Below are 21,831 nucleotides of genomic sequence, written 5' to 3'. Positions count from 1 at the left end.
AGTGAAATCGTAATTCTTTTGTATTCAGCGTTTTAAGGAAAGCCACAATATCACGTAGCAGGCAGTACGCGGAAAAGCAGAATCCGTAAAAAACTGGTGAGGGTTGGCATTTCTGAATTACAAGATGGCTGTTAATTCGAAATCACATAATTGGAAGTCCGATTTCTGTATTACAAAGACTTTGAATTAACGAGGTTTTACTGTATCGCAAAACTAACATCAGATTTTTCCGGGGTGTCTATTTCAAATGTTTACATTGCACGAAAAGAATTATCCACCATCGGTCGTGTTACTGCCCAGTAAAAAGAGACCATGTGTGAGAAGTATTTTAGGCCCGTATTCACCAACGTCAGTAACTTTTGCTGTTATCTTAGATTTTCAAACCTTGGATATGTCATTATTTCGGATAACGCTCACTTCCGTATTCACCACAGAATTTATTATCTCGGTTTACCAAAACTAAGTTTTCATTTCAATCTTAGTTTGAACTGCACTTTTTTCATACTGACGTATAGAAAACAAATGACTACGTGCTGCCGCCACTATTGAATTGTAAACAAGTTTTTGATTCCATTCGGGGTTTGCAAATAATTTGCATAAATTATGTCCGCTATTGACCAGAAACGGAGAAAGAAGCCTAATATGACTTTCCAAGAGAGTGAATTGTTATTGAAATTGGTGGCAGAAAGCATTAACAAAGGGAATAAGAAAAACCAATTATAGCCTACACATTGTACGTCACTCAAAAAATAAGTCAGTATTCCTTCATTCTTCATTAAAAGTCACCCAGTCGTGTACTGTACAAGATATTAGCTATAATCGAGAATTCATTTTAGGCCTACCTATGTGTTGGGAATTCCAAGTTATGTTCGGAAGCTTTAGATAAGCTAAAATGTGTCTGAAAGTCAGAGTCGTCGTAGTCCAGGAAATATGTTGCACATTCTTTCATCCATCTAGGACGTTTATTAATTGCATAATCTTAATCATATTACTCGTCGCTGTGATTTTATCTTTCAATTAGATATTTCAGCCACATACGGGTGTTAGACGTGGAGTGTGACAAACTTGTAAGTAATTTAGGAGAGGATTCTAGTGATGCAAGAGACAATGAATATTCCCATCTACAGGGAATCGAGGCTATTGCAAGTTCAGATTAATGAAATACCTGTCACGTAAGTAGACCTACTTGCTCATTTTCATGGAAAATATATTTCATAGCAGTGATATTTGCGTAAAGACCACGTGGACCTCGCGGAGTGATACAAAATATTTGTTTATGCCTAAGTTACTCTTCATATGAAAGGAATTTTAGTTCACTTAATTTTCTTCTAAAATGAGGGTGCGGGCATTATTCGACAGTGGGGATTATTTGGGTAAATACGGTAGTAAGAACTTAACTACTGATTTTAAGGTAAGCAAGAGGGTCAAATATAAATCAGTTCAAGGTACTCCAACAAAGTAACTTATATACCATAAGACTGTAGTGAAATTGTTACTTTTCATTTGTTAATTTTTAGTCACTATGTAATAGACATGAACACTGAAGAAAGATTTTTGTTTTAAGGTTGTTACTTTGTGCAGTCAAAGTTTTATAACTGCTAGGCATGAATAATTTAACTGTTGGAGTGTTGGAATTCATGTAAAGACAAGCCATAAATTATTTATGAGAAAAATATGTCAGCCTATTGTACTGTACTGCACATACATATATACAGTATAGGCCTATATGCTCTGTTGCTCCAACTGATTGATGAACTGACAAAATTCCGCCACTAATTTCACTCCAGGTATTTCTCTTCATGCTCAATCTATCCAAGTTTATTTTCTGTGTCTTTGTTGACATCTCAACTGTGGAATTTAAATTCAGTAAACCAGCCATCCTATATTTGCCTGCATAATACAGGTTTTCTTTTGATGTAATGAAAGAAATGGAGGATATGCATTGTCATATCAATAAGGATTTTTCTTTAACACATTGTATCTGTTTTACTTCTATGTAAGAAATTGCTCAATACATTCAGGACAATCTAAGAGATAACGTATAGTCTACAACATAATCAAATACAAAAGTAAAAGATACTGATTAAATTACCAATGAATTATAACAACAAGGGAAGCTGATTTCACAATCAGTATCAAGTATAATTTTTCAAACAAAACAGGCTAATGTAGGAGTTAATGCCAAACTGAATTCATGATTTCTGTTGGAATTCAGCAAGACAGTAATCATTTCCGATTTCTGTTCATAGTATACATGAATCTTTTACACAAAGGCGTAGTAAGGTGCAGTTAAAGCAAAAGTCTAGTGAACTGGTTATTTTGAAAAATGATGCAATTGTGATATAAAAATTATATAAAAAAAGAAATGTACATAAGTAGTAAACAGATTGAAGAATAATCTTAGTTTTCAAAAAGTCAAATGCAATAGTTGATTGGTACTATGTAATGTTTTATCTGATCTTATATAATGGCTATGCAGTGAAGGATATAGGAACCTGGTATAGTAGTGCTAATGATGAGTAGGTACAGGATTTTTATGTAAATACATGGGATATTTTAAAAGAACTGGTTTTTTTTGGTAAGAATATTTTTTATGTAAATACTAGCTGTACTACCAGTTGTTGACGGGACAATCATATAGTATGTGCAAAGTTATCTATCTCTCCAGCTACTTTCCGCCAATATTTAGGCATGCTGTTTCAGTCGGGACACAGCAATGGTCCCATCCCATCTATTGGAGATGACTGGCAGCAGGAGAGGCAAATCGCATCACAACAATGGTCAATGTTGATCAGTTTTATAAGCTCTAGATATTGTAGGCTTTCACAGTTTTCTTTCGACTCTGGGATATTAGAGCATCTAATGTCCTTCTTTCATGACTCCCTCTTGTCTTATTCTTCAAGCAATCATTTCTTTATGATTTTTTCTCAATTTTTATAATCTTCACAATCTTCCATGTCGATGCGAACTGATGACCACACGGTTTTACACCTTAAGACAATCATGACAAATACCATTGCCAGCCAACACAATTAAACAATATTTCCATGTTAGCAATGCTCAGCGTTGATATGGGCTAAGACCGAACGAGTTGGCCGTGCGGTTAGGAGCATGCAGCTGTGAGCTTGCATCCAGGAGATAGTGGGTTCGAATCCCACTGTCAGCAGCCCCGAAGATGGTTTTCCGTAGTTTCCCATTTTAACACCAGGCAAATACCGGGGCTGTACTTTAATTAAGGCCACGGCCGCTTCCTTTCCACTCCTAGGCCTTTTCTATCCCGTCGTCGCCATACGACCTATCTGTGTCGGTGCGACGTAAAGCAATTTCTAAAAATAAATTTAAAAAATAAAAAAATATGGACTAAGCAACAAAAGTACAAATTCATGAATTCTATTATCATAATCAGTATGGTAAAACTGTATAAGACATAAATGATTGGGACTTGTATTCTCTATAACTTTTGTTATGTAATACTTTTCAATAGGACTAATTACATAGTTAAATTAAAATTAAAAAATTAAATTTTAGATACCAGGTACCTTCCTCTAAACTACCATTTTATCCAGTATGAATAAAATATTATTTATAGCCTAGATTGTAATACTGTACCTTATTCTCAGACTTTACATACCAATTTTCATTAAATTCTGTTCACCCACTTTCTCGTGGTTCGGCATTGATATGGACTGAGCAATAAAAATCGAAATGCATGAATGTCTCTGTTATCATAGCCGGTATGGTACGAAGCGTGTTTTTTTAGTAAGATCCGTTTTGTTGTAGACACTAGTAGTTCGCGCGCATGTTGCAAAGAGTGCGTGCGTCTATACCGGCATGCCTTGGGAACAACTGTGCTCTGTTTCAGCTCTGTAGCTAACCTGTACGGTTCTGTTCTGTGATTTCAAAGTGTTTAAGACTGTCAACTCGCCTGCCACGTGTGGGGTTCGGTCAGTGATAGGTTTTGAAGGTTTCATCATTGATCCAACAATCTGATTTGAGACCAATGAAAACCAGCCGGAAGAGGTCGATGCATTAAAAAAAAGAAGGAATTTATGAAGAAACGGTGGACTTCTATAAGCAAAAGTATAAGCTCTCATCCATCTCTGTAATCGGCTTGATGTTACGTGCTCGAGGAAACATACCTTCTTTTTTTGTTAACTTCTGCAATACCTTTGGGCTGAATAGAGATTTCATCTATAACATTGCGATTACCACACTCAAGAAGTCCATCATGATCTTCAAGAACCATGCTTGCGGACCTCAAATAAATGTTTGACATGCCTCACTCAATTGCCTACACTTAACATCATACGATCACATTATCTACTGTATCCAAATCCATTCTTGTTGTTAAGGTACTCTTTGTCTTTGGGCAACCTGCAGCTGCAGCTGCAGGAAGATTGTATAATAAATAACCTGTCTGCTGCAGAAATTCATCAAGAGATTTGCGAAGTGTACGGTGATACAGTTATGAGTGAAAGCAAAGTGCATAAGTGGGTATGACAATTCAAAGATTGCAGTGACAACGTCCATGATGAGGACGGCTCTGATCGCCCTTCTTTGATTACAGCCGATTTGGTGGCTTCAGTTGAAGCCAAGATTCGTGAGAACAGGTGCTTCACAAAAACAGGTCTCTCAAACGAATTTCCTGACATGTCGAGATAAGTGCTTTACAACATTGTTTCTGAACACCTAAAGTTTAGGAAACTGTGCCCCTGTGGGTCCCGAAACTCCTAACAGAGGACCACGAAAGCCAAAGATTTGAGTGTGCAATGAAGTTCTTGACTCGTTATGACGAAGAAGGTGATGGCTTCTTGAGTCGGATCATAACTGGAGACGAAACATGGGTTTTGCATATCACGCCTGAATCGAAGCAACAGAGCATGGAATGGAGACACACACACTCGCCTGTAAAGGTGAAGGCCAAACAGACTCTGTCCCAGCGCAAAATCATGGCGTCGGTGTTTTGGGATAGGCATGGTGTTTTGTTGGTCGACTTCTTGTTTTAACGTTAAGAATTTCATATTTAGGTTCCGTATTGAAACAAGATTTACATCAACGAAAGGACAATAAGTTCCACCTTTTCAATACTATATATTGTGTGAAAGTTTTACATTACAGTTAACGAGGAACCACTATCAATGCAGAAGCATACTGCCAAACCCTGAGAAAGCTACGCAGAGTGATTCAAATAAAAGACGCGGCATGCTGACAAAGGGAACTATCCTTCTCCATGACAATGCAAGACCTCAGACTGCAGGTCAGACCTGCGATTTATTGGACAATTTTGGCTGGGAAGTTTTAGACCACCCACCCTACAGTCCTGAACCTGCACCGAGCGATTACCATCTGTTTCTCCACCTCAAACATCACCTCAGTGGCAACCATTACAATGATGACAACAACGTGAAAACGGCAGTGAACTCTTGGTTATCAGAGCAGGCGGCAAGTTTCTACGAAGAGGGTATTTTAAAATTGGTTACGAGGTATGATAAGTGTTTGAACAAACATGGCAACTATGTTGAAAAATAGAGTGAAGTATGTACTTTCTGAAAATAAATTTATTTTTTTGAAATAACCTTTCATTGTGTACTTATGTTCAAATGGACTTTACTTAAAAAACACGCCTCATATAAATGTATAAGTTATAAATGGTCGGAAATGTAATTCTGTATAACTTCAATTATGTAGTATTTATGATAGGACCACTAACAACATAAATACTTGAGAATTAAATTGTAGGCCTTCCCTTAAACTACCATTTCACCTATGTGAAGAAAATTATTTATAGCCTAGACCAGGGATGGCGAACCTATGCCACGCGTGTCACTAGGTGACACGCGAACATGATTTCGGTGGCACGCCACGCGAACATATTAATGTTTTTATAAACATCTTGTATTGTAGATTATATCTCGTGCATCGTATAGTCGTATTCACGTGTAAGAAATAAATATCGAAAATCCAAATTCTAGTTCCAATCCGCCGTGCAATGTAGCAACACTGCAACACCGATAGGTCCGGAAGTCTAGTGAGATAACAGTGTTAGAGTGGCTGGCGAGCCCTTCACTCACCCACGTCAGTCAGTAAGTGAAGTTTGACTTGTGTGTGGTTGCCAGTAGTGGGTAACTGTTTATTGAATATAGTCCTCTGGTGGTTTTGTATACGGACCTGGGAAACATGTTTTCGGTGCCGAAAAAAACAGAAACTTAATAAAGGTAGTGGCCGGATTTTTCAAGAGCAGTGGACAAGGGAATTCGGAGTGATAGAAAGGAACAATAAAGCTTTGTGTTGCCTGTGTTCGGAAACAGTTGTATCCCGCACATTTAATGTAAAGCGCCATTTCGAGACGAATCATTCAAATGTTTGTTCCATGCCAAATGCAGAAAGAAGAGAGTTCTTTTCACAAAAAGTCAAACAATATACAAAACAAACTAGTTCTTTTGTATCATCTTTCAGGCCAAGGAATAATATCAGTGTGGCTAGTTTCCACCTGTCACACTGCATAGTACAGCATGGGAAGCCGCTTTCTGATGGTGAGTTCTTGAAGAAGGCTTTCTTATTGTCGTCAGACACATTATTTGAAGACTTTGCTAACAAACAACAAATAATTAACAGAATTAAAGAAATGCCTGCCAGCAGAAATACTGTCAAGGATAGAATAATACGAATGAGTGAAGATGTTTCGGAGCAATTGAAAGCTGATTTGGATAACTCCCAGATGTATTCAATATGTCTTGACGAAAGCACGGATGTGACCTTACAAGCAAGGTTAGCTGTTTTTGTCCGATTTCCTTGTGGAAATGTGATGAGGGAGGAATTGCTTAAATTGCTGAGCTTGCGAACTACGACAACAGGGAAAGATATAATGAACGAAGTAAAGCAAGAACTTGTATTAAAAATGGGGTTTGACTTGCAGAAAATTGTGTCCGTGACCACTGATGCTGCCCCAAGTATGGTGGGTGTTCATAATGGGTTTGTGAAATTTCTTAAAGAAGAAGTTAAACATCCTATTTTACAGTTCCACTGTTTATTACACCAGGAAGCCCTTTGTGCGAAAGAAGGTATGAAGGCATTTGAAAGTGTACTCTCTGTGGTAACTAAAATTGTGAACTTCATATCTGCACGTGCTCTAAACAATCGCCAGTTCTCAAAAATGTTACAGGAAGTGGAATCTCAATATGGCGGACTTATAATGTACAATAATGTTCGCTGGCTGAGTCGCGGGCAAGTACTCCAGAGGTTTGCTGAGCTCTTGGACGAAATTAGCTTCTTCATGACAGAAAAACAGGTAGAATTCCCAGAACTCACGGACCCTATTTGGCTGTGCGATTTAATGTTTCTCCGTGATTTTACAGCAATATACAGTGATGTGAATAAGGAACTGCAAGGAAAGGGACATACTGCAGATAGATTGTTTGAGATCATAAAATCATTTCAAAGAAAACTTGAAGTATTCGTCAGGGATGTTGAAACAAAGACATTTAAGTACTTTCCTTCACTTAAAGTGCAACTCGAATTGATGTCAAATTTTGCAGATCAATTAACTTTTGAAGACACAAAAAGTATTTGTAAGAAGTATGTGGACGTCTTACAAAATTCAAAACAAATAGTTTCCAAGAGATTTTCCCAGTTTCGAGATTTGGAGAAAACATTGCACTTTATTTCAAAACCTCATATTGTACAAATGAGTGATATTAAGGTCAATTTTTTTGACTGGTTAGATATTGACCATTTAGAAATGGAGTTGATTGAATTTCAAGAAAGCAGTATATGGGTGAACAAATTCGTACAACTTGGTGAAGCACTGGTAAAAATCGAGTATGGTGTGGATGGTGAATACTCTCTCCAGAAGCCAGAGAACTTAATACTTGAACAGTGGAACAGCCTCCCACAAAAGTTTTCGTCCATGAAGAAACTTGCTACAGCGCTACTTACTTTGTTTGGGTCGTCGTACGCCTGCGAGCAGCTATTTTCTACAATGAACTTTGTGAAGTCAACAGTTAGAAACCGCCTTGGTTCAGACCTAAGTGCATCGTGTGTTTTATTGAAGACAACAAGTTATGAACCTAATATAAATGACATGGCTACTAAGATTCAGCAACAAGTTTCGCACTAAATGCGAGAACGATATTTCACTTGAAGTCCCTTGGTAATATTAGTACTTTTGATTTTTATATTTAATAATACTTAATAATACTTTATAAGGGCGGTTATTACTGTCTGTATATATATATATTTTTACAAATAATGTTAAGTATTCTTAAAACTACCAAAATGTATTTTTGCATTATTTTCCAAATACGACCACGGAAAATGCAATAACTTTTATTACTTATATAATAAATTAATTAATTAATTAATTAATACCATATTATAAAACATAATTGAAGTAGGAAGGTAAGTCGGCCGGGGGGGGGGGGGTCAGTTGTAGCCATTCCTTAAAGGAAAATAGCAGGTGGCACAGTAGACAACTGAGAATAATAAACAAGACTTCAAATGGCACACTAGTCGGAAAAGGTTCGCCATCCCTGGCCTAGACTGTAGTGCCCCATTCATTGGTTTTACATACTGATTTTTCATTAAATTTTCTTGTGATGCCCGTACGTATCATACATACAGACAGAGATGACGGAAAATTTAAAAGTGCATTTTCTTGTTGCTGTGGACACGAACAATATGGAAATACCACTCTTCTAAAATTGTGAGCAATATACAGACGTAACTCTTCTTTTATATATATTGGAACCATACCATCCACCTCATTGCCACATAGAACCATACAACAGCAACGTTGCCCCCAAAACTGGGCTACCGCCGTACAGGACCATACACCAAGGTGTTCGATGGTATGGGACCTCTTCGGTCTAGAGTCAAATGCCACCTCATCTGGAAAGCGAATAAAAAATATGTAATCCAAATCAATGGGAGAACAAATGCTCTTCCGACCGTGCAGGGATCGACTGCACTCCCTCTGCTCCAAAATACACTATCCGGCCTCCCAGGGCCACAGAGTGTTCGCAGCATAATATCTAAAATACAACACTAAAACTAACTTAAGGGTACAACAGAACGGAGGAAAACTACGATGCATTTAACTTTAAAACCCTATTTTAATATAGATACCTTGATAATAATAATAATTTCGTGTGGCTATTTCTAGCCGAGTGCAGCCCTTGCAAGGCAGACCCTCCGATGAGGGTGGGCGGCTTCTGCCATGTGTAGGTAACTGCGTGTTATTGTGGTGAAGGATAGTGTTTTGTGTGGTGTGTGAGTTGCAGGGTTGTTGGGGACAGCACAAACAACCAGCCCCCGGGCCACTGGAATTAACCAATGAAGGTTAAAATCCCCAACCCGGCCGGGAATCAAACTCGGGACCCTCTGAAACGAAAGCCAGTACGCTGACCATTCAGCCAACGAGTCTGACATATACCTTGATAAAACATATACATTAATTCACTGTAACCCTGAATAGCACTACAATCAAAACAAAACTGTACAATGTCTGATGGACTAAATACCTAAACTCGGAGATATGACTCCATTCATTTGTAAATTAAATCAACTTGAACGTTCTATTCTTTTACAACGTGATGAAGAATACAGCTAGATCATTAAACGCACACTAATTTGAAATATTCTTGAATACAGGAATATCCTTGTAAATGCGACAGTTTTTCATCAGTCTTTCTTCACTATCGGAAGAAATACACTATCTACGCAATGATCAGAGACAGCTTTGAGTGGTCGCCTAATTAATTAACTGCACTCCTAATAGGAAACAAAAAAATAATAAACTAGCACTAGGAGACATAACACATCCAACAACCAAAATTAAACAGATGTCGGGTCCGGAATTGAACCCACATCGCACTGAACCCGAGGACAAAATCACAAGGCAAAACCCGCTCTCAAATTCAGACAACAAACATGAAATAAATCTTAAAGAACTCATTCAAAAAGATATGTACACACACTACAAACAGAAATGTAAACAATAAACACATACGACTGGCTGTATTTCATGGAACAAAAAAAAAAAAAAAAGTATGTGTGATGCAAAATCCAGGGTTTGCCTTGGACTTTGAACTGGTGGTCTCCAGGATGCCACCACAAAAATGGGTCTCTGAAAATCCCTATCTAAATTATTCAAAAGATCAACAAACAATACTGTTCTGTCGTTCCAGTTACTCATATACTTTACAGAGACAGTCATGAAAGAATTAAAAGGAAGTCTTCTAAATGTGAGCATATATTTGCAAACCCATAAGTTTCACTGTATTTGTTCAGGCTTGAAAACAAAATCTTGGCAGCATTCTTACGAGAGCAGTAAAAGCTCACCCTCTCAGCAAGTCGTAAATCAAATGTCGTAGAGCCGTCCTTTTACATGCTGGTTGGAGACCCTTCATTTTAAACATTCTCAAAGCAAGGCATTCAGTCTCCTTGAGAAAACAGCGTGGCAAATATATAATTTCAACCAATATCGTGTTGTATTCAAAGTCTCATTTGCTTTTACATTCTCTGCCCATTTACTTCTCTTTACATCATATCAAGCCGCTATTCATCTTATCAATGTCATATCCTTACACATGGAAGACCCAGGTTCACAACTAGTCGATCACACAGAAAATCATCCTACAGTTTTCCTACAAATCTGAATGCAAACAAATATCTCAAATGGATCTGAACGCAGCCGTTAACTATATTCTAATTTAAATAAAGGTATACAACTGTTGACATAGAAGGAAAACCCTATCTAAAATCGGAGGACGTGTGTTCGAGTCCAGGCTTATCACACATCACACAAATTGATACAGCCATCTCTTTCTTCTAATCATGCAAATTTACTTTAAAATCAGAGTGCATCACTACTCCCATGCTTATCATACCAATACAGGTATTTAGAAGACACTACCAATATGCATAACCAACATCAATTAAATATCCCATATAAAGGAAAATATTAATTTTACCATTGAAATCCTCAATAAAACAATTCTATATTTTACCCTCTCAATCTAAAGCACTCTCAACCTTTTGGATAAATCCATGCACATGCTTTACTTTTAATTAACACTGTAAAGGCTCAAAAATCCCATATTCCAGAATTTCTGTGCCCAACTAGATAAACATTATTTCATACACTATCCAGACCACTCACAAGCCTCTCCCTAATTCAGAAACAAATGCATTTCACACTTTCTATCCTATCTTATGTGATCTACATATTTACATAAAATAATCCTGCATTTACAAGACTAGTATTTCAAATTACTGTACTCATCGTCATGTCAAGAGATCCATGGCTTGGGCCTTGGGAAGGCCCCTGGCATCGTTTAACCCATCATGGTGCTGGCGTGGATCACTGGTTCAAATCCTCTTCTGATCCCCTTTAGCACCTCCATAATCCTGGGGTTGTCTTTACTGAAACAAGTCTACTGTTAATGACGTTCAATTAAATTCCGTCTTTCACCAACACAAGTTATGAAACTCTAATACAGTTCCTGCGGTCATCTTTACAGTGATTCAATTGTCCTGTTAGTCGAATGTTCACATCTTTTTCAGAAATTTGGCTCTATCTGTAACTTGAAGATAGTCTTCCATAGAGCGTATCGACAAAATATACACAAGCACTCCCGAACAAAGGCAAGACCAGGACAGCAGCGGACCGAGTGTCTGCCTCCAATATTTCACATCAAATTCTCCCACATCAGCGCGGGCTTTTTTATAAATTTACCCCAACACGAACAACAGATCTCGAACGGTCCCCATCACATTTTGCATATCAGCCGTTCTACGAGTCCTGTGACACTTGGCGATAAGGTCCAACGTGTAGCTCAGAATTCTGAGTAATTTGGTTATGCGCGGAAAACAAATCAATCGGCAATTTCATTGATATTTACCATTAAATACGATGCCTTTTCGGGGATACCCCGTCCGGAGTCTAGGTTCTCGGCTAACTTGGGTACGCTACTCATGCTTATATAATCTTCTGGTGGTGTAATTTTATACACATTGAAATTTTACAAACAAATATAATTTTGGCAGAGATCTATTATAAAATCATATGACATGCCAAGGTATCCTTTACTAATTAATGCGCTTATCTAAGAATATTACAACTCAAACCAAGCTTGCATGTTGGCATTACCGTGTTTTGGCCATTTTTATTGGACAGAGTTATCGCTATGTATTTTCCTTCCTTGTCATTTTCACAGCTCGCTCTCTTTCTGGGGATCTCTGCAGCCCTGACAGACTTGTATCTGTGCCACCAAGTGGGAGGTGTTGTGCAATCTGATGCAACTTGACTTTGACATGGACAAAGGAGCTTAATAAAGGTTTCCACTGCCTAAACCAATTTCCAATTATATGAATGACCAATACGGTTACAAAATAGATATACAAATAATTTTTCTGTAAATACATAAATACATAAGTGCATTTCCTTGTTACTGTGGATACTAATGATACAGAAATGCCATTCTTTATAAACTGTGAACAACGTACAGACAAAACTCGTATTTTGTATATATAGATATATTTAAAAATAAATGTTTCTATAAATACATAAACTCTAGTTTTTCAGTTAATACTAGCACTTTTTTAAAAAATATACTTGCATTGTTGTTTAGTGTTACTTAACTCTTACTCTTCCTCGTAAGCTGTCCGTTCTTAATTTAAACATTCACTGCCATGAATGCAGAGTGTATGTTATTATGTATTCTGCATACTCAGCTTGAATCGTGTTTATCTTATCACATGTGTATAATTTATTACCAAAGCACAAGTATAGCTTCTTAAAGTTTTCAACACTTTTAACTGTGAAACAGAGCAGTACAGATACTGTATAACAAAAGTAAATTTGGTGTTTTATGCACTGTACACGTTAACCCTCTCTCCAGGGGTCATAAAAATGGAGGGCCCTTGCCCTGGGTTATGGGTGAAGACCTCAACGGCGTCTGCGGCGGAGAAGATGGACTTCGGTACAGTTGAAATAGCGGAAGGGGCAAACCCATAGCGTCTGTACTCCAGAGGAGTGGCTACAAAAGGCGTCTAACTCCATGTTAGGGGCAGCCTAATTTGAACCTGGCGAAGGTTTTTTTTTTTTTGCTAGTTGCTTTACGTCGCACCGACACAGACAGGTCTTATGGTGACGATGGGAGAGGAAGGAGCTAGGAGTGGGAAGGAAGCGGCCGTGGCCTTAATTAGGTACAGCCCCAGCATTTGCCTGGTGTGAAACTGGAAAACCACAGAAAACCATTTTCAGGGCTGCCGACAGTGGGGTTCAAACCCACTATCTCCCGAATACTGGATGCTGGCCGCAATTAAGCGACTGCACCTATGGATCTCGGTCCTGGCAGAAGGTAATAAAATGCCTTTGGGAGTGGCGATCCCATCGTATGCCTTTGGGAGTGGCGATCCAATCGTACAAACAGCCTATAAAATAAGTGCGAGTGAATCAAGGCCTCGAAAAATGCTAGGGTGTCACCCTGAAGTGACGTGCAGTTCCCGGTGCCTGGGGGAACTGTGGGAAGTGGGCTACCAGACATAACAAGAATCGGTATCATCAATGCCACGACTTTGAATGGCAAGGTAGAAGAACTGACAGAGTATATGGAGAAGAAAGACAGCAATGATGGGAATAAGTGAGACAAAATGGAAGGGGAAAGGTCAAGAAAGAATTGAAGAAAGGGTATAGATTATATTTGAGTGGAGGAAAGATGGCAACAAATGGTGTTGGTGTTATATTGAGAGAAGACCTAGTGCAATATGTGGACAAAATTGACCAGATCAGTGACAGGATAATTAAAGTTAGACTTGGACTTGAGAGTGGAATCACGGATTTTATACAGGTTGATGCACCCCAATTGGTGAATGCAGATGAATATTTAGAAGAGTTTCTAGAAGAATTGGAAAATTTTATTGAAGACAAAGAGGTTATAATAATGGGAGACATGAATGCACATGTTGGAAGAGACAGACAGGGAAAAGAAGAGGTTATTGGCCCAAGATGAAGAAGGAGATTTGGCAATAGATTTTTGTAAAAGGAATGGATTAATTGTTGGCAATACATGGTTTATAAAAAAGAACGCACACAAAGTAACTAGATATGGTTGGGGAGATAGAAAGACAAAGACAATGATTGATCATATTCTGGTGGAGAAGGAGAAACGTAGACAATTGGAAGATGTGACAGCAATGCCAAGAGCAGATTTCAAAGGAGACCATAAAGTGATGGTAGCCAAATTAGGACTTCGTAAAAAATGAAGTTAATAGAAAAACGGGGAAAAAATAAGGAGATGCAAGTTAAAGAGAAGGAAATAAGAGAAAAGTTTCAAGAGGATCTGAAGAAAGAAATTCCCAAAGATTACTTGAACAGTGTGGAAGAGGAATGGACATGTTTCAAAAATGGATTTGTAAAGTCTGCAGTAAACACCTGTGGAAGATTATCTGGGAGGAAAAAGGATAAGGAGACTCCTTGGTGGAACAGCAGGGTAAAAGAAGCAGTTAAAGAGAAACAAATGGCTTGGATGAAGTGGATAAGCAGCAACAGTACAGAGAATTGGCAGAAATATAAAGAAGCCGAAAAGGTATGTAAAAAAATAGTACAGGAAGAGCTGGGAAAGTTTCACAGAAACTTTACAGGAAGATATAAAGGGAAGTAAAAAGGTTTTGTATGTTTTGGTGAAGAATAGTTTATGAAATAGGAAAGATACAAAATTTGTAAAAACTGAAACAGGGCAGATATTGACGCAAAGAGATGACTTACTAAAAAGATGGGAAGAATACTTCATAGTTGAAATAAAAAACCCACTATACGAAATTTTACCAAAATTACTGCTAACATTAAATTTAAATCAACACAACATTCTAAATAATATTAAATTATTAAATTCCAAATCCCCATTAATTCCAAAAAACACTACTCCCACCCCACCCACACCCATAATCCCACCACATAAACTTAACACCCCTCCCAACCCCCCGCCTCCACCACTTCCACCTCCCACTTTCTCACACTGTTATAATACCAGAAGCTCAAACAAGTAACACCTTCTGTTTAACTCTATTAACTCATCCTTCTTTTTTTTTTCCCTTAATGTTCATTCACTGCCACACTTTCCCTCATTCCCGCATCGTAATTCAAAAGGAATGCAAATTTTTCTCCTCACTAAAGATCGACTTTAGACCGGATCATTTATTTGAATTCCTCTTGGTACTGATGATATCGTTTCTCTTTATTTTGTTCTATATATTAAAAAAAAATGATTGTTCATTCACTGCCACGTTTTCCCTCACTCCCGCACCGTAATTCGAAAGGAAGACTAATTTATCTCCACACTAAAGATCGACTTTAGACTAGATCATTTTTATATGAATTCCTCTTGATACTGATTTTCGTTTATCTTTTTTTTTTCCTAAGATTTAAACTCATTTTCCTGCTTCGCCACAGCCAACAGCACATAAACTTAGCACTGCTTCAACCCTCTCCTCCTTTAATCTCACTTCATTCTGCAACTCTAGTAACTTAAATATCAGTCATTTCATCACTACCATAGCAATCATTTAATACTATTACAATTGAAAATAAATGAAATTACAAACAACATTTTCTCTTCAACTTTTCTTTAAGCCAACCTATTTCAACATTACTAAAAAGGTAAGCGATTTACACACTTCATTTTCTCTTTAAACTCTCCTTTCTTTAAAATCCTTTCTTTAACACACAATTCTCCTTTTGTTTCGGATTTCAATCCTAATTTCTCTTTCAATTCTACACAAGTTACTCCTTCCAACTACCATTTGACAAGCCACTTACCATCAAGCAGCCTTCTTCTCTCGGACTTCTGGAGGACTACAATTTTATTTCTTCACATAATATTATAAACCTCACTTAAAATGGACCACAGAAGTGTCTCTACACTATATAAAAAGAATTTAAGAATTGGATCTGAACTCCACTCTGATTTATTCCTGACGTTCAAAATATTTAACACTGATAAATTTTCTCTACTACTCTTCTTGTTTCAACATAGCAATTTACTGTAGACCTCACTTGAAGTGAGCAATGTATTAATGCACCATTTGGAATTGTCAGCTACATTTTATTCATTAATGTGTTAAACAATATGTTTAGGATCTATTGGTTTTCTATTACGCCCTCAACCTCCACAAGACACCTATTTGCTATATTTAAACAAGGACATTCAGGAGGGTGTATAAATTTTACGACTATCCATATTTTAATCTTTAAACTATTGTCAACCATTTCGCTCACCATTTGTAACATCATCTTCACATTTATATTTAATTTAATTACAATCAGGTACCTGATTATTTACCTTTCACTTTGAGATATAGGCTGATGATGCTCTTGATTGAAGAGCGAAACATGTCCCTACAATTTTAATTCTTTTTAAAAATTCTTTTTATGTATTGAAAAGGTGGAACAAATAAACTTTCATATTTATTTGACAAAGCTTATATCCGCCAAACTTGTCCTCCCTTACCGATTGCAAAAAAAAGTAACATTGTCTGCACTAATTCACAAAAACTAGCTATTAATCTGCTGTCTCCCTGTGAGAAGTTCAGGAATCCTGTAGTTATTAAACTTATAATTTTCTTCCCCGACCATGATAGATGTCGTAATTATGATGTTTCAAATAGCTAATTTAGTCTTCTTCACCATTTACCACTTGGTAAAATATTCATCCCTCAAGCCAACTGGCTTTAGAGATTCTACAAGTCTATTTCACCCACTTTAGGCCTAAGTCGTCTTCTTATGTTGCCTGATGTAGGTTTCACACTCTCGGAACATAGAATGATGACTGATGCTCCTAATTGAGGAGGGAGTATTTATGCATTTTCTAGGGACGCTTGTTTGGCGTTATGTACTGTGGTGTAATCATTCCGACTGAAGACCACTGGACCGATTTCTTCGAGACTCACTCCAGAGATTCCACCTAATTTTCTAGTCATGATGGTGTTGTGTGCTGATTTTTCCTGTTACTTTAACAGGTGTAATGAATTAATTTTGTGCAGTAGGGTTACCGCCCATTTTGACTGCATGTCCTTGACATGTATGCACTCTGCCAGTATGGATGCCAACTTCTCTCCAGGCCTAATTAAATATATTTCCACCCTGTGGACTTTAGCTTCATCAGATATTTCCCAAAATTCTTGATTACTTATTTCTTTGTTAATGACAGTGCCAAAATCTCTCGCAACAAGGGTTATTATCCAGAATTTCATTAGTAATTACCCGAGGTCTGACCCTATTGCAGTGAGCTAGTTCCATACTACTGAGACAGGCTACGAACCAAAAAAAACAAAAACAAAAAAACACAACATTACTTAATATTACGATTTACATGGCAAGGTTGCCTGCTCACAAATAAACTGTGTATCATAGGACTGAAAAGTGCTTTTTGATTAAATTAAAACATGGGGGATGCGAGACTGCCTTGTCAAATTCCTGCAACTGAAGAGGTTAAGATATGATAAAGTAAAACTCACATTATCCTGTATATCACTGGGCGAGTTGGTCGTGCGGTTAGGAGCGCTCAGCTGCGAGCTCGCATCCGGGAGATAGTGGGTTCGAACCCCACTGTCAGTAGCCCTGAAGATGGTTTTCCGTGGTTTCCCATTTTCACACCAGGCAAATGCTGGGGTTGTACCTTCAATAAGGCCACGGCTGCATCCTTTCCATGCCTAAGCCTTTCCTGTCCCATTGTTGCCATAAGACTTATCTGTGTCGGTGCGACGTAAAACAAAGAGCAAAAAATATATATATATATCCTGTATCTCAGGCCGGAACCCTTCCCTAAGCAAGAGCTCTGAACAGATATGTCCATATTCTTAGAGGATCAAGATGAGCTTTGCGTCTGGAATATGAAGACCCCACCCCCACCTCAGTTTGCATGCATCCCCTTCCAAAACAAGAGAACTGGTCGACCAATCATGTGCAGGATTTGAACGAGCAGTCTGCGCACATTCATACCATGAGGGTGGAATGCTCTTACACACTCTGACAATTGCCACAACACTCTGACACTTGTCAGACCTCAGAATTCTTTCTGGCATCATTCCCACATTCTCTGATGTTCCGCAGGACACCAGAAACATGACTCATGTTTCTGGTGCCACCAGCGAGACGTGAGCACGAAAGTGCCAGTCCTTCCACAGGGTATGCAAACAATCCCTCTTTACATCTTGCTGTGTAGTACCAAAACTTCCGGCTCCATGGCTAAATGGTTAGTGTGCTGGCCTTTGGTCACAGGGGTCCCGGATTCGATTCTTGGCAGGGTCGGGAATTTTAACCATAATTGGTTAATTCCTCTGGCACGGGGACTGGGTGTATGTGCCGTCTTCATGATCATTCCATCCTCATCACGATGTGCAGGTCGCCTACGGGAGTCAAATTAAAAGACCTGCACCTGGCGAGCTGAAGTCCTCGAACGTATCCTAGCACTAAAAGCTATACACCATTCCATTTCATTTTTTCAGTACCAAAACTCAGTTTTCTTTATTACAATAATGATGATGATAATAATAATAACAATGAACTGCATGACAACAATTCAACCCCTTTTTATCCCCTGTGGGTGGGGGTGGTAGAATAACACCCACGGTATCCCTGCCAGTCATAAGAGGCAACTAAAAGGGGCCCCAGGGACTCTGAACTTTGGAGCATGGGTTGGCTACCATGGGGCCCTTAGCTGAGCTGGCATTGCTTCGACTTACTTGTGCCAGGCTCCTCACTTTCATCTATCCTATCCGACCTCCCTTGGTCAACTCTTGTTCTTTTCTTACCCCGACGGTATTACGTATGGAGGCCTAGGGAGTCTTTCATTTTCACGCCCTTCATGGCCCTTATCTTCCTTTGGCCGATACCTTCATTTTTTGAAGTGTCGGATCCCTTCCTATTTTCTCTCTGATTAGTGTTATATAGGGGATGGTTGCCTAGTTGTACTTCCTCTTAAAACAATAATCATCACCACCAACCCCTTTTCACACACAACCCCAAATATACACTGGTACACTCTATCCCAATGTGGATACATTGGTTTTCAATGGAAAAGAAATCTTGTGTTAATTCATTGATCTCATAAGGAACAAAAATTCAGAATTCCCATTACTGTCAACCCTTCTAGTCACTGAATGGGGACCCATGTGGGAAGGGCAGGTAGAGTGGCTGTCATAAAATGCAACTAAAAGGGGACCCAGAAGTTTTCATCTTGGGAACATGGGTTGATGATTATGGATCCCCTAGCTGAGTTTGGCATTACTTTTACTTACTTGTGTCAGTCTCTCGCTTTCATCTTTCCTGTCTAATCTCCCTTGGGCAACTCTTGCTCTTTTCCAACCCTGACTGAACCTGAAGCCTAGGGAGTCTTCCGTTTTCACATCCCATCTGTCCCTTCCCTTTCAGTTGCCAATACCTTCACTCTTTGAAGGATTGAACCTCTTAATTTCTTCCCTCTGATTAGTGTTAAGAGAGGATGGTTGCCTGGTTGTACTTCCTCTTAAAAGCATTATCATCACTTGCACCACTCACTTGATGAGGGACATGGCTGGCTGTGGTCGTGTACTATGCAGAGAATTTTTAAAGTTTTAGATCAGTTGTAAATGAACTGGATGTTTCATCAATATAAGTTATTGAAAATCTATTAAAGGACAGCACTTACAGAAACAAACTAAAGCCCACCTGCTGGCCATGATCATTAAGGCACCAAATCTGTATGGTCTGGCATTATAGTTAGCCAGTTTGAGTCTCATTGGTCAAAAAATGTTTCAACATCAGAATGTTGGTCAGCAGGGTAGGAGAGCTGGTGGTATACGATTTATCATCACTGGATTGCCTGCCGAAAGCCTGGATTCATTTCCAAACCTCTCCACAATGTTCAGTTGGAGTGAGAGCATATGACACTGTTGATGGTGATTCATCTCTCGAATGGGGACAAAAAGCCTTGAGCAGACCCCTTTGTTCCCTTTGACAGGAGTAGGCCTAGGCTATGTGCTGACACTAGGTTTCACCCTCTCCCTTCTATCCTATATTATCTCATTCCTTTAATCTCATTAACTCCACTGATGAAGTTGACATCAGGAAGGCATTTAGTTCTAAAAACTTGCTGTGATGATTCATCTCACTTCACACCTGACCCTAAAAAGAAACAGGACAAGGGTGCATACACTTAAAAAAAAAAAAAACTGGCTTAGGCCTTCATTTCTGCTAACTTGTATTTCTTGGACATCTCTATAAGAAAACTACAAGCACCAACAAACCTCCTGATGGACACTCTTAACGAACTGAATAGTTGGTTCACTTACAGGGTTAAAAATGGAAACTTTAAAAGAAAAGTTCAAATTTGTTTATGAAGAAAATAAATGCAAAACTTAAAATAAGGTATCAAGTTGTGTAGGCTTAGGTGAACCGGTAGACATTAGTAAATATGTTGGAAGATGGTCCGCCTAGTCAATACTGAATAGTATAGTACTGAATAGTATTGACTAGGCGGACCGTCTTCCAACATATTTACTGTTACTAAGTCAATACGGATCCAATCCCGACCATCATGGTCAAGATTATTAATACCGGTAGACATTGACGATGTGTTACTAATACACCACTTTTGAAGTATGCCAGACTGACTTCATGTGGCATAGAACGGTTATTTCCACAATATAGTCCCCTATTCAAGGACAGTCTGTGGTGATTTAGTCTGGAGAATTTGGAGATGGTGTTCATTTTGCATTGCAATGCCCAGAAATTTTCAGCAAGTAAAGATGTGTGATTAGTGAGTACGTGGTATTCAATTGTCTCATAGAACACCACTGGAAAAGGAAAATATTTTTCATCTTTTGAAGACATCTTTTCCCCATTGATGAGTTTTGATTTATTGCAACTTATGTGAAGAAAATCAGTACTTAGACTATTACACCTTCACAATTCAATATTGAAGCCATCTTCTGTGTGGAACTGAAAGTTAATGTGACACAGATGATAGGTATTTTTGTGGTTATCTCTGTTGCCAGATGTTGAGAAAATCTTAGGGCAGCAGAATCCTTTGGAAATGCTTTCCTGTGAAGCTGATCCTGGCAAGATTGGCTCAATATTTCAGAAAACATTTCTATGCACCAATCTTCACCTTTTGTTTCTTAGCTCTGTCATTCCACCTTTTAGTTCTTTAAAAGCATTACTCTAGCAAGAGAAGCCACGTATTCATAAACTTGGCTCCATTTTGTATGGTTTTTACACCCATTTAGGTTCCTTTTCTTTGTCTGATTCTTTGCCTTCTACCATTTGTATAAGCTTTTCCTTTTTCCCATGTTTATGAGGCTTTCTCCTTCTCCTTTACAGTCTAAACCAGTTATAACGACTCCGAAGGAACTGCCAATTAACGGTTGTTATAGGTGATAGTCGCAAAAACCAAGGTTATTTTTTTTGTTGCTAAAAATGTCATATCTGTTTCAGGCTGCATACTTACATGGTTAATTAAAAGAATGAGTTAAAACTTCAAAAAATAAGTGAAATAGAATATTTGTGGAGTGGGTCTGGGAGGAATTTTTCTTCTAATGTTTACACAGTACATACAGCAATAATATGTCAGCAAAATACAAAATAATATGTGAGGATAGAAGTAGCAACAAAGTAAATTGATCAGTAAACGGTCTTGACTAATAAATGAGATGTTATTTCTGTCCTTCCAAATTGTAGACATTGTTGAGTGAGATACTCCCAATTCCTTCACAACTCTGACGTTTGTTTGACTTTTATTCAATATTAAACATTTTCCCTTTCTTTTGTGACATTTTCACAGCGATGCTTGCCTT

The 21,831-nt window shown here is 38.2% G+C and overlaps 1 protein-coding gene across 3 annotated transcripts in view; it reads left to right on the top strand.

Moving 5' to 3' along the window:
- LOC136871986 (arrestin domain-containing protein 17) overlaps positions 1-21,831 on the top strand; it is a 75,508-nt gene that overhangs the window by 19,721 nt on the left and 33,956 nt on the right. The window lies entirely within an intron of this gene.

This window comes from Anabrus simplex, chromosome 4, assembly GCF_040414725.1.
Source record: "Anabrus simplex isolate iqAnaSimp1 chromosome 4, ASM4041472v1, whole genome shotgun sequence".
Taxonomy (NCBI): domain Eukaryota; kingdom Metazoa; phylum Arthropoda; class Insecta; order Orthoptera; family Tettigoniidae; genus Anabrus; species Anabrus simplex.
This window is presented reverse-complemented; position numbering and strand designations above follow the sequence as displayed.